Genomic DNA, 10,608 nt, shown 5'->3' on the forward strand with positions numbered 1-10,608 from the left:
CCAAGTATTTGGTGTATTTCCTCAATTTCTGATGTTATCATTAAATAAGATAAATTTGGCCAAGGTAAATGTAAGTTCCTCTACTTGGATTCTGCCTCAACCAAATTGCTAAAGAAAAAAGAAATAGGACTATCAGAGAAGAAGCATTCATTAACTTTCATATAAATGAGTCAATAGTGTCTTATATCTGACCAAAAATAAGTCTATGGAAATCACTGATTGAAATATCTTGAAATACGTATTTCTCCTCACTTTGCTTGATAGATGAAACTTGGGTGCCTTGGTCTAGTTCTAAATTTGGTGACAAAAATGGGACATAGATAAACTAAAATATGCTCTGAATGAATGGTGTTTAGATTGGCCCAATGGCCTTAATTATTTAATTGATACTTGTGAGCACCTTGATGTGTCAGTTACTTAGATAAGCTATTGAAAATGGTAAGACTTCCTTCATACCCCTACACTACTGTTCGCACTTTGCTGTGCAAAAATTTCCTCTTAACTTTCACCTTACATAGTTTACACATCAGATCTCATTCCATGGCTACAGGACCCTAGCCATGATGCCTCTCTGACCTTCTGCTCTTTCTTGCCCCTTTCCTACTCTGCTCCAGCCATACAAGGGCTCCTAGAAATCTTTCAAGCACCTTTTCCCCAGATATCAAAGAGCTTGGTCCTCCCTTATGACAGAGGCCTTCCCTGTTCAGTATCAATTCAGTTGCTCAGTTGTGTCTGACTCTTTGCAACCCCATGAACCGCAGCACACCAGGCCTCCCTGTCCATCACCAACTCCCAGAGTTCACTCAAACCCATGTCCATTGAGTCGGTGATGCCATCCAACCATCTCATCCCCTTTCGTCCCTTTCTCCTCCTGCCCTCAATCTTTCCCAGCATCAGGGTCTTCCCTGTTCACCATATACAAAATTCAAACATCCCTCCTGCCCTGACACACATACTCCCTAAAATCCTGTTTTGTTTCATTGTCCCAAAGTCATTATCCTGCTTTATTATCCTTCTTACCAACTGACATGATATATGTTTACAAGCATACGTATTTGCTCTCTATGTCTTTTACTATGACATATGCTTCTTGAGGGCAGGAATTCTGTCTGTTGGGTTAACTTTTGTATCCCCAGAATCTACAATAGTCACTGAGATACAATTTAAAAATTACTCAATAAATGCTTCTAAATAGCTGCATAATTGAATAAATTGAAATATGAGTGAGACAGGTACTCTCTGGAAATCCAGAGATTGGTAAAATATACCTGGATAAACAAACATGATATGAAACATGGTGAGATGTCTAAAGAGTTACACAGATGAAATGATGCAAGGGAGACAGAAGAAGAGGTGGCCTGACTTTAAAGACAGTTTTAAAGAGTCAGTATAGGTTTTTTGATGAGCAGTGTGAGGTGATAAAGTTTTGATCTACTTTTCTCTAATTAGTAATATTAAGCATCTTTTCATGTGCCTCTTGGCCATCTGTATGTCTTCTTTGGAGAGATGTCTATTTAGGTCTTCCACCCATTTTTTGATTGAGTTGTTTGTTTTTTGTTGTTGTTGTTATTGAACTGATGAGATGTTTGTATCTTTTGGAGATTAATCCCTTGTCAGTGGCTTTATTTGTAAATATTTTCTCCCCTTCCGAGGCTTCTCTTTTTGTCTTGTTTACAGTTTTCAGGGCAAGAATAGAGACACAGGTGTAGAGAATGGGTGTGTGGATGTGGTGGGGAGGAGAAAGGGGAATTAGGAGATTGGGATTGACACATATACACTACCATGTGTAAAATAGATAGTGAGAAGCTGCACAGGGAGCTCAGCTCGGTGCTGTGATGACTAGAGTGGGATAGGGTGGGGACTGGGATGTCAGAGAGCGAGGAGATCCATGTACACATACAGCTGATCCCCTGCGTTGTACAGCAGAAACTAACGCACCACTGTAAAGTAACTATACTCCAGTAGAGTTCCACATAGAAAAATAAAATCAATATACCTTCTCTTTCAGATGGTAGACATGCCCAGGAAACAGGGAGTCAGTGTGAGAAGAAGCCAGTCAAAGCATAGAGAACAGCATGTGCAAAGGTCCTAGAATGGTTAACAACTAGCAGATAGTTCAGTAGGACTCATGGGTGAGGAGTAGGTGAGTTATAGAAAGCGATAGAAAAAATTACAGAAGTAAGCACTGACCAGAGTGCAAAATCTCTGAGCTTACAAGTTTAGATTAACTCTATCTGAAGGCAGTAGAGAATTCCAAAGGAACCTTAAGCAAGGGAATGACACGTTCATTATTTTGTGTTATAAAGAAAAGCATTATGTTGCATTTATGCTTTGGAAATTTGAGTGACCAGCAATGGACTTAGGCAAGATAGACCAAGCCATTGAGAGAGCAGATTTGAATGTAGATGAAAAATGTGTTTAATTCTGATCCTACGAATTTGAGGTGCTTTTAGGGCATTAGAAAGATCTGAGTTAAGAGGAAATTAGAAATACCTGTGTAGAATATAGGAGACCTCAGTGTAATAAAGGCTGGAGGCTTGTGAGTGAGATGACCCAGAAAGATGTTCTAGATTGAGAAAGCAGAGCCAAAGACCAAAGATCTGAAGAGACTGAGAATGTTTTACCTGACAAGAAACAGATTTCCTAGCATCTGGAATTCGCTGTTGTATGAGAAAGGAATTTCATTGACTTCTTAAGTCTTCAGTGGGTGAGTGAAGAAGAATAAAAAGACTGTAATGCAATCTGTGTCAGCCATCTACATATTCTTTTCAAAACTTATCTCAACCTCAGTAGCTCAAAACAATAATAAACGTTTGTTATCAACAATTTCTGTGGATCAGAGAGTCGAGGATAGCTTAGCTGGGTAGTTCTGGCTTGATGTCTCTCACAAAATTGCAGCCAAGTTGTTGGCCAGAGCTATAGTCATCTAAAGGCTTCATTGAGTCTGGATGACCAACCCCCAAAGTGGCTAGCTCACCTGAGTGGTGAGGGGCTACTGGTTTTTCGCAGGAATCTTCAGTGTTTCTTCATTCGTGCCTCCCCACACGTGGGCCTCTCTTCAGAGATGTTTGGATGTCCTCACATCATGGAAGCTGGCATTCCAAAGAACTACTGATTCAAAAGATAGCAGGTGAGAAATTGCAATCTTTATTTTTTTTCAGTTGAGGTGCAGTTGCTTTACAGTGTTGTTTGAGTGTGTATGTGTCAATCCCAGCCCCCCAGTGCATCCCAGCCTCCCTCTACTCCCTGGTGGCCTGTCCACACATCTGTTCCCTACGTCTGCGGCTCTTTTCCTACCCTGAAAATAGGTTTATCTGTACCACGTTTCTAGATTCCACACGTATGCTTTAATATCTGATACCTGTTTTTCTCTTTCTGACTTAATTTATTTTGTATAGCAGACTCTAGATCCATCCACATCTCTACAAATGACCCCATTTCATTCATTTTTATGGCTCAATAATATTCTATTGTATATATGTACCAAATCTTCTTTATCCATTCAACTGTCAGGGTACATTTAGGCTGCTTCCATGACCTGTCTGTTGTAAATAGTGCTTCAGTGAACATTGGTGTGCACATATCTTTTTGAATTATAGTTTTATCAGGGTATATGCCCAATATTGGGATTGCTGGGTCATATGGTAGAAACTGTAGTATCTTTTATGACTCAGTCTTGACAGCCAAATCTCCTCACTTCCACAGTATCCTTTCTGTTACTTTGTAAACTCTATTCAGTGTCGGGAGGTGGAGACTACTAGGCAAAAACACACATACCAAGAGCTAAGGATCAATGGGGGCCATCTTGGAGGTCAGCCACCATGATGAAGCTATCCAATGACAGAATAGGTTGCTTCATGAGGCGATTAAGTTCTTGGTTACTGGAGGTACACAAACAAAACCTAGGTCAGAACTGAGTAAATGAGGAAAAGGATGGGGGGATTCTAGAACACATAATGATTAGACAAGTTCCCTCCTTTCAGAACTCACAGTTCTCTTAGGAGTATTTAAACTGACTTGGAAAAAAGAAAAGAGAGAGAGAGAAATGAAGTGAATTGAAAACACCAAAACATTTTTCATTTTTATAGTGAAAATATTTGATAAATTATTTGAGGGTTGCATGTATTAAGTGAGCCTTGAGGTAAGGGCAGAGCAGAGCAGTCCCCCAAGATGAGATGATTGGCAGTATACTCTGGCGAAGGTAGCAAGAATTTAAACACTGAGAATTGTTTAATTAGCCTAACTTCATTCAAGACCTCTCAGCCCAATTTTCATTGTTTGTCTTACACACCATAACATCCTTCAATATCAGCCCATCTTTTTCAGCATCAAGCCCCAAGACTCTGAAACAGTGTTTTAGATAACCTAGTAGGCATTTCATTCTCTAAAGAAACCAATTATATATGAAATTAATAATTAAAAATTATAAATAGAACAAGAAAACATGCATACCCCATGTCCTGCGGGTAGATTTTTGCATGGTATGTAGGGAATTAGGTGCAAAAAAATCCATTTATGTTAATGGGCATTGCATGTCTAATTTCTCATGCACCACACTGTTGATTTCCCTCTGTGTCTTTGTCAGTACATGGGACCAATGGTGGGGGAAAGAGAGGTGAATGATTTATTTGATGGTCTGTCAATCATAATGGCAACCAGAAATATTCCAAAGCTGTTTTTAACCTCTATAGAAACAGTTAGTTAGACCATATGCTTTTTTCTTCTTGCCAGATGCTGTCATTCATCAATTTCCTATTAAGAAAATGGGATTCGGCAAAAACCACTGAGGTTCTTTCTCATTTGTAATAGATATGCCACAAAATCAGATTGCAAACGTATTCTTCAGGTTCCACAAAATAACTTCTGACACTTGCTAATCTCCATATTAATTCTGACTGACCTTTAATAGTGTTTCTTGTGTGTGGGCAGAACAACATCCAAAAGTATTATTTTAAAATTATTTTTATGACAAATGTAAAACTAGAGGTTAGATAGATTTGTTTGTGATTATCCAGTCTGAAAAAAAATAGAAATTAAATGGCCATTTAAAAATATCAGCAACCTTCTAATATACTCTCTAGACAGTGAGGAGAGATCATAAAATGTTTGAGAATTAAAGGAAGTGGCATGAGTCAAATGCTGGTTACCCAAAGATGTCAAAGAAAGTGAAAAAACAAAACAAAACTGTACTGACCCCCTCCCACTGCGCCAAGTAGAAAGATCATTTTGTTTAGAGCAGATGGATACTTAATTGCTGTAAAATCCTGGGTGGGTTTGTTTGCTTGTTTATTTATTGTCAAGGATGACCCAGGGAAAACTAAGGGCTCCTTTTCCTAGGGACGATAGAATCGTTTCAGCCTATACATGGCAGCAGTCTGTCTTCAGGCCTCAACACACAGCTCTAAGAACAATCATATTTTGGGTTTTAAATTTGAATGCTCTAGGTAGTTGGAATATATTGACACTGTTGTTTCTAACACAGATCTTCTTGAAGTATTCTTATGATAACACTGATGGCTTCAAATGTTTGCCTGTCATGCTGAATTCACTTAGCAAACCAACTAACATGGAAGTGTAAGGGAAAAGAATATTGTTGCATAACTTGCAATCTGCAGCATTTTGCATTTCTTATTAATAGGAACTGACTCTCTGATAAACCCTGCAAATAGCTTATAGGAGAGAGGAATGCTCTGAAATTCAAGCAAATTTCTCTCAAGAGTTAAGTGCTGATCAAAATTCGGAATTTTCTCTGGCTGTCAGCCAGCAAGAAGCATGCAGGGTCTGCTTATTGTTTAAGATTTTGGTAGAAAGCCACTAAGGGAAAAAAAAAAAATCTATGACTTTACAGCTGTCAGACTTTGTTGTATCCACTCCAGCCTAATATTCTCAAGTCTAATATTTTTTAAAGGTCACAAATGAGCTATAATATAATTTTTAATATTTTAATTTTCCCTTTTCTTCCCCAGCTGTTATTTATTTATTTTTTTCCCTCCCCTGCTGGGACAGCTCCACTCATGAAGGTCAAGGGAATGATAATGCTGAGGTAGTTCTGTCTTTTTATTCATAGACCAGTTGGAGAGTGCGTATAGCCATAAATGTGTACCTCCATCACACGGCTTGCTATTGACCTTTGCCCTGAGCTAAAGATTGTACCTTCTCAGGGGATAACAAATGATTCACTTTGCAGGTAGGCAGAGGCCCGGAGCTCCCTTTGCCAGACACTGCCAATTTTCCTGAATGATCTCTTGTGATTGGTTTTCTCATTGGAATAGACTATTTGTGAGTACACTGCTGAACTCTTTTTTTTTTAAGGAATATGTCTTTGCCAAGAACAGCTGTCCTTGAGTTGAGATGATTAGTACTTTATCTGTGAATGCAGGTTCCCATTCGGCTGTTGGCTAAAAACTCATTTTCACCCTGGGAAAACATCACTGTCCTTTTGGGCACCAAAACACATTTTTGGTATTTGATCAAGTTGAGCCATTAAAAAAATATATAGTAGTAATCCTGTTTAAGGTCACTATGGTTTGACCTTTAATTGCCAACTATGGTTCCAGTTCTGTAAGATGACCTAGAAAAATAAGTTAGCTCAATACTACAAAAATAGTAGCCAAATTTCTTCTTTCTTATCCAGTTTCAACTGGGAGCATGGTTCAGAGGAGAGAAGTGGGCAAAAAGAGGCATAACCCCTTGATTCTGACCTTGACTTAGGGAGTAAAGTCTTTGACAGGTCCATGGGAAGTAAGAGTAGATGGAGATAGAGGCCCAAAGCAAGAGGATTATTTAACCTGAAACCAAGATTCTTTAAAACTTCATATTTTGAAGTGTGTTATTTTTAAATGCAGTTGTACATATACAAATACATATACATTGTTAGATACAAATATAATAGTCTATTAAATTAAATATTGAGAAACAACCATTATTTCTTGAAATATTCTGTCATTTCTTTATTTTTTATACCCTTGTATGCCTGAGCTCACTGAAAGACTTTAGTCTTTGAGATTGGCTTTAAAATAAAGCTAAAATAATGCATTAATAGTATGTTGCTGTTTAGTTGCTAAATGGTATTCAGCTCTTTGGGAGACCCAGTGGACCATAACCAGCTAGGCTTCTCTGTCCATGAGATTTCCCAGGCAAGAATCCTGGAGTTGGTTGCCATTTCCTTCTCCAGAGGATCAAGCCTGCATCTCCTGCATTGACAGGTGGATTCTTTACCACTGAGTCACCAGTAATAAAGCCCCACTAATATAGCCCTTAACAAATTAACAAATTGTCACAAACTGGATGGCTTAAAACAATAGAAATATATTCTCACAGTTCTGGCAACTAGCAGTCTAAAATTAGAGGGTCAGCATGTCAGCCTTCCTTCTATCTGAAGGCTCTGAGGAAGGATCCTTCCTTGCCTTTTCCTTTTTTCTGGTAGCTCCCAACAGTCCTTGGTGTTCCTTGGCTTATATATAGAGGTGTCACTCCATTTGCTACCTCCATCTTTACATCTTTCTCTGTCTCCTCTGTGTCTGTGTGTCTCTTTGCACATCCTCTGGTTTCTTATACATCAGTCATTTGATTTAGGATCCACCCTAATTCAGTAGGACATACATCTTCAAAGATCCTATTTGCAAATAAGATCATAGTCCCAGGTTCTGAGTAGACTTGAAAGTTAAGAAAATGCTTCAACATAAATATCTCTTTTTCCACATGACCTACTGAGATAACTAGTGTAACTAAGAAAACAGCAGGATCAGTGGCCTGCCTTTTTCTTTTCTTTTCTTTTTTTTTCCCTTTTGACTTCTTCCTATTTTTTTTTTTTAATTGTAGTGGTTTTTGTCATACATTGACATGAATCAGCCATGGATTTACATGTATTCCCCATCCCGATCTCCCTTTTCTTTTAAAGGTACCTGATGCCCTGACAGTTGTGGAAAACAAAACAAAGGGGTTCAGAATAAACAATGTGGAAATGAGACTGAGACACACAGAGCCAAGGTGGGCTCCGCATGCTGTCCTTGTAGACCCCACGTACTTCCCCACCCATGATTAGGCTGTACTTCACACTTAGCCCTGACAGAGGAAAGCTGTCTCCATCATGACCCAAGATACAGGAAAGCGCCTCACAGGGACTGGAAGACATTGTAAATGTGCTGCATCTTCTTGGAGCATCAGTTGCATTTGGTTATATTTCTAGGTTAAAATACACATGACTACTTTTTAAACATTTCTGAATTTTAATTTTTAATTACCAGGGCTTCACATTTTTAAAAATTATCCAGGATGCCCATTCACTGCCTTCTCACATGAGGGTGATTTCATTGGAAAATGCTCTCTCCAGTCTGTATGACCACAATCAGATTAATCTCAACATGATGGCTACATAGTAAAACTTCAATAAAGATTTGTTAGATTAATAAACCACTTTGAGAAATTGCTCTGTTCTGTCAGTCCGCACCCAAGAAACTGTTTCAGAGTATCTCATTTTTTATAGAGATCCAAGTCCCTTTCTTCGCATCTGAACCTCTTTGTTGTCTTGTCTCCCATTGCTTCCCCTGAGCTCTTAACTATTATTTCAATGCCAATACCAAGTAGGAGTGATGTGCTTATGCTTGAAAGAAATCCTATCTACCTAGAACTTGAACATACTCCATTGTTGAGTCTGATGGTAGAAGTACCTCAGAGAACTGCCAGGTAAGATAATTTTATCATTTACTGTTTGGTCCAAAATCTAGTAAACCCCCCTCTACCCCTGAACAGATTCAGACTGCAAACAGGATACATTGCACACAGTGGTCTCCTAAATATTTCTCTGGCACTATCACCGCCTCCTCCTTCATTCTTCTTCTTATTTTTTTCTCCTCTGTGGGAAAGATAGAACACAGGAGGAGAAGTGGGCAACAGAGGATGAAGTTGTTGGATGGCATCGTTGACTCAATGGACATGAGCTTGAGCAAACCCTGGGAGATAGTGAGGGACAGGGAAGCCTGGCATGCTGCAGTCCATGGGGTCACGAAGATTCGGACATGACTTAGCAACAGAACAACTCCCTCCACTTCTCTGTTCCCCCTCTTCCTTTTTCTTCTTCAATTCCAGAAGTCTATAGGTCCTCTGGCCAGTCCACTTGTTCTGTGTACTAGTTTCTATGGTACTGAGTTTGTATTTCAGCTTGAGTTAATGAATCATTCTACTAACTCCTTATTCTTCCCTTATCTAAACACAAACCAAGGAGCATTAGTTGACTGCCTCATCCTTTTCTCAGTTATGGTACAACCAGAGTTATTATAAACCAGAGATGCACAAATGCACTCTAACAATACAAACGTTGTATTTAACTTTCCTGCAGCAATCTGGAGATAGGTGAGTGATTCCAGAAGTTGTAGTTCTGTGAGATCATTCATTCAGGGACCAGGGCTACTACCATCTGATGCTCCCCTACCTCCAGCAGGTATTATCTTTTCTGCTGGTTCAAACTAGGTTATCAGTACCACATCCACATTGCATCCTTTTGGATGGAGAAAGAGAGGAAGTGGAGGACAAATAACATCCTTTGAAAGCTCAGTCTGTTGAGAGTTCCCTGGGGGTTTAGTGGTAAGGAATCTGGGCTTTCACTGCTTTGCCTTGTGTTTAATTCCTGCTCAGCAAATTGGAAAAGGAAATGGCAACCCACGCCAGCATTCTTGCTTGGAGAATTCCATGGACAGAGGAGCCTGGCAGGCTACAGTCCATGGGGTCACAGAGAGTCAGACATGACTGAACACACACATTTCTTCAACCAGGAAACTGAGGGCGAAATAAATAAATAAAGCTCAACCTGGAAGTTGTGCTTATCTCGTCTCACAAGTGCCCAAAATATAGCCATGTGACCTGGCTTTTCAGGAAAATTTGGCCTCTAACTAAGAGTTTTCTTTCTAAAGGAGAAGGGAGATGTTGGATCCAGGCAGCTTTAGCAGTGCCTGCCTGTTCCCTGCTCACCTTGGCAGTCACCGTCTGGTCTCAACTCGATCAAGAGCTCTCCTTGATGACTTCAGCAACAGAATATAACTTTCATTTGGCACGTACTGTACAGCATATCTAGTCATTCCTGAGTCTTCACTCTAAATGAAATTTTAGATTTCATTAGGGCAAGAATTGTTATTCATTTCATGTACTTCAGTGTGGTTAGCACACAGTAGGCACTCAACCAATACTTCAAGGTGCAGACAATGTATTGCAGTACATTAAGGATCCTTATGAATCCTTGATTTCTTTTTATGACAGTTACCCTATGTGTTTCAAACTTGAGCATCTTCATTAATATTCAGGAGAGAGAACTATTATCTTAAAGCAAACTAAACTTTGCTAGCTTCAAAAGAAGAGATAATAAACTATGGAACACACTAAGGGTGAGTGTCTTTGAAGTGAGTATATAGGAAAACGGAATTAATCACCAGCATTAACTGTTTCTTGGAGGCTTAGAGAAAGCACTATATTTGCAGAAAAGAATCATTCAGTTAGAAGAATGATAGATTGGTTAAGAGAACCATAGAGGTCAATGGCTTGTGAAGTGAGCTCTAGACACCAAGGTTTAAAAGGGTGTGACCCAGAAGACCTAGAGGCTTCGAAATTGAAGGGCCA

Source organism: Dama dama, chromosome 9 (assembly GCF_033118175.1).
Source record: "Dama dama isolate Ldn47 chromosome 9, ASM3311817v1, whole genome shotgun sequence".
In the NCBI taxonomy this organism is placed as follows: domain Eukaryota; kingdom Metazoa; phylum Chordata; class Mammalia; order Artiodactyla; family Cervidae; genus Dama; species Dama dama.